The sequence below is a fragment of the Saccopteryx bilineata genome, chromosome X, assembly GCF_036850765.1.
Source record: "Saccopteryx bilineata isolate mSacBil1 chromosome X, mSacBil1_pri_phased_curated, whole genome shotgun sequence".
Taxonomy (NCBI): Eukaryota; Metazoa; Chordata; class Mammalia; order Chiroptera; family Emballonuridae; genus Saccopteryx; species Saccopteryx bilineata.
This window is the reverse complement of record NC_089502.1, coordinates 67928100-67932608: the sequence shown is the minus strand read 5'-3', so window position 1 is coordinate 67932608 and position 4509 is coordinate 67928100.

The following is a 4509-nucleotide window of genomic DNA, read 5'->3' as shown; positions in this document are numbered from 1 at the left end:
AGTGGGAGGAATCATGCTACCTCATATCAAACTATACAAAAAGGCCAGAGTAACCCAGGCGGCATGGCACTGGCATAAAAACATACATATAAATCAATGAAATAGAATAGAGAGCCCAGAAATATACCCACACCTATATAGTCAATGACTATTTAAAAAGGAGGCAGAAACATACAATGGGAGATAGTTTATACAATAAATGGTGTTGGGAATATTGAACAGATACTGAAAAGGAATAAAACTAGACCATCTTCTTATACCATATATAAAAGAATAAACACAAAATGGATTAAAGATTTAAATATTAGACTCAAAACCATAAAAATCCTAGAAAAAACAGGCAATAAAATTTCAGACATTTCTCCTAGGTATCATTTTTTCTGATATATCTTCTCAGGCAAGGGTAACAAAAGAAAAAATAAACAAATGGGATGACACCAAACTAAAAATTTTTTGCACAGCAAAGGAATCAATAAAATGAAAAAGACAACCCACTGCCTGGGAGAACATATTCACCAATGAAACATTTGATAATGGGTAAATATACAAAATTTATAAAGAAGTCATAAAACTCACCATCAAAAAAAAATTCAATTAAAACATGGGCAAAGTATCTGAATAGAAACTTCTACAAAAAGAACCTACCGATGGTCAATAGACATGAAAAAAATGCTCAATGTCCCTAATTTTCAGAGAAATGCAAATTAAAACCACAATGAGTTATCACCTCACAGCTGCCAGAATGGCATTCATTAACAAAACAACAAACAAGTGCTGGTTAGAATGTGGAGAAAAGGGAACCCTCCTGCACTGCTGGTGGGAATGCAGATTGGTGCAGCCACTCGGGAAAGCAGTATGGAGTTACCTCAAAAAATTAAAAATGGAACTACCTTATGAACCAAAAATCCCACTTCTGGGAATTCATCCAAAGAAACCCAAAACATTCATTTGAAGGAATAAATGCACCCCTATGTTCACTGCAGCTTTATTTACAATAACCAAGATTTGGAGCAGCCCAAGTGTCTATCAGTAAATGAGTGGATAAAAAAAGCTGTGATACATTTACACAATGGAATACTACAGGGCCACAAAAACGAAGGAAATATTACCCCTTGTGACAGCATGGATGGACCTGGAGAGTATTATGCTAAATGAAATAAACCAGTCAGCCTGACCAGGCACTGGTGCAGTGGATAGTGTCTGACTGGGATGCAGAGGACCCAGGTTCGAAAACCCGAGTTCGCCGGCTTGAGCACAGGCTCACTAGCTTGAGCGCAGGGTCACTGGCTTGAATGTGGCTTGAGTGTGAGATCATAGACATAACCCCATGGTCACTGGATTGAACCCAAAGGTTGCTGGCTTGAGCCCAAGATCGCTGCCTTGAGCAAGGGGTCACTCGCTCTGCTGTAGCCCCCTGGTAAAGGCACATATGAAAAAGCAATCCATGAGAAACTAAGGTGCTGCAATGAAGAATTGATGCTTCTGATCTCTCTCCCTTTCTGTCTGTCTGTCCCTATCTGTCCCTCTCTGTCTCTCTCTCTCTCTGTCTCTGTTAAAAAAATATAAAAAGAAAAAAAAGAAATAAGCCAGTCAGAGAAAGAAAAGTGCCATATGCTTTCACTTGTATGTGGAATCTAATGAACAAAATGAACTAACAAACAAAATAGAGACAGACTCATAGCTAAGGAACAGGCTGAGAGCTGTCACAGCAGAGGGCTAGGTGGAGGTTAGAGGGATTGAGAAAAAAATGAAAGAAAATTTATGGACAACAGTGTGTTGATTGCTATGGAGAAGTGGAATGGGGGATAGTGGAGGAGGGTATAATGGGGATAACTGGTGATGGACGGAGACTGGACTTGTGGGGTATGAACACACAATACGGTGTACAGAGATGTGTTGTAGAATTGGGCACTTGAAACCTGTACAATTTTGTTACCTAGTGTCATCCCAACAAATTCAATAAAAAGAAAAAAATACGATGTGAATGTGGAAGAATGGTCAGAGAAGGACACTATTGCTGGCTTTAAAAATGGGAGAAAGGGTTTCTAAACCAAGAAATGAACTTGTTCTCTAGAACCTAGAGAAGAAAAGGAAACGGAATTTCCCATAGATTCTCCAGAAGGGAATACAACCCTTGACTTCAACCTGGTGAGATCTACCTACAGCAATTTGCAGTTGCAAAGACAGGATATTTGGGTAAAAAGATCCCTTAACCTGTCTGGACTCCTGATCTTCCCATCTCTATTCAGGAAGATAGATCAAATGTTTACCTCAAGATGTCCTGCACTAAAACGAAGTAGAATGAATTCATATTCTTAAAGAAAAAAGGCAAAATGGCTCTACATCCATCCTTTCCTTATTTATCTTTCAGTCCTGTACCACTACCGGACCACAGCCAATATCCAACTTTGGGTATTTTCATGACTAATTCTTTCTTTGGAGACAGTCTCCACCTAGATTTCAAAAGGTCAGCTTGACTAAAATTTCCCTTTCTGTTTTAACTTTAGTAAATGCCCCCTGTAATATATTGAGAACTTGTGTGTTTCCACTTTGCTCTTCCTCTGGTAGGATTTTCCACTTAACTAGAAAGAAAGGAACACCAGGAAGCAGAAGTTATGACATTTTTAAGTCACATGTACCACTACCCAGGGACAAAAGGCCTGCGCAGTCCTTTTTAAAAACAGCTGCTCCCTCTCCTTACTAAACTCAGTTGGAGGGATTATGGAATACGAACATTGTCTTATTCAATATCTGCCTGGAAGCCAATACAAAGTTTTCTGCATCAGCAGGGCTAACTAACTGCAAATTTAACTGCTGGAAAGCAGCTCTGAACCAAGTATACCTTAGGGAGACTTTTTTTAACTGCCAGCATAACTTCTATCACCCTGCCAACTCCGCCACCCCCAACCTTCCCCTTTCATTCACATATCCTCTCATTAACTCCTTATTTCCTCTTTTCTCTTCCTCTTTTGCTTCCTTTCTTCTAGCCTATGAGTCCGACACAAGTGACTTGTATTTGTCTAGGTCAGTGGTTCTCAAACATTTTGCAGTCGGGTTGCATTTAAAATCTTACAAATAATTGTAGGTGCACTATATACAAATTTTTGATAAATATGTTATAATAATTAAGTCAAATATTAAAGAAAAAAATAAAGTCCAAGTGTGCTTTTATGGTAATAGAGTGAAATAAATATGACAAAATTAAATTTATTCTTACATTAAAAAACATTTTGTTACATTTTTTGAGGGGTTAAAAAATTTAAAAATGACAAAAATGTTATCTTTTTATATATATATAGATTCATTCTTAGTAAGTTCAGCAGGTCCTGGTGTGAATGTGTTTTTTCATTCTTGTGTTTATGAGAAACATGAGCCTGATGTGTCCTAGTGATTTCTTCAATGTTTGGGCATATATTTGAAAGGCAAACTCTCATTTCCTCATCAATACATTGAAGAATTCCTCTCTTTTTACTCTTAATTGTATTGAGGGTAGAAAATCTTAATTCACATAAATAGGATGTTGAAAATTGTAGTAAAATGTTCAAAGCTTTTTTAGATATTGCCACATATTCTTCTTTTACAGAAATCCAAAAGGCTTCAAGAAACAATTCCTTATGTTTAATCACCAATCCAAAACCTCCACTATACATATCATCTTAACTTTACACCAAATAAAGGATAGAAGAAACTTGATTCCAGTCTTTCCAGGGAACATGAGGGATAGTGTAAACAATCCAGCACCACAGCTTAACAGCCTTTTGCAACCTAATCAGGCAAGTGAGGTGGGGGGTTGGGTAGACTGTCAGCTTATAGCCAATTCCCCATACCTGTGTACCCCAAAAATCTGAACTCAAAAATCCCTGTTTGTTTTTGGTCCCCAACAGGCACATATTTCTTTGGAATACCATAGAGCACACCTGGAAATCTTCTAGGGTGCATCAGTGTGCCCTGGCACACACTTTGAGAACCACTGGTCTAGGGGAAAGGTTATAATCACTATCTATGGGCTATAGGATTTGATACTGATTGTACTTTTTTAATTCATGAGCATTTGCATGCTTATTGTTCATCTCTATCAGGTGATTATTTTCTTTGATAGCACAGTTCATACTGTTTCCTAAAAAAGTAAACTTCTGCTTATCAAGTCTAAGTTTTCATAAAATGTGCTTCTAACAGATTTAAAAAGGTACAATTAGTAAATTATAATTTACTAAACCTCTTCAGTAGAGGCTCTGCTCAACTCACCAAGTACTTGGCCCACAGTAGAAATTTAGTGACTATAATTTGAAGAAATGTATGTTGAAAAACACACACACACACAAATAAACCTCTCTTTCTCTGTGTGCCAATATCAACTGGCTATTGCAATATATAACTTCCTAACTACATTCTTTGTCTTCATTCACTTTCCCTCTAATTCATCCTACATTTGTTGCTAGGTTAATTTTCCTAAAGTTGACCTCTTTCTTTGTGCCATAAACATTTTCTATGTCTCCCTATTTCCCACAG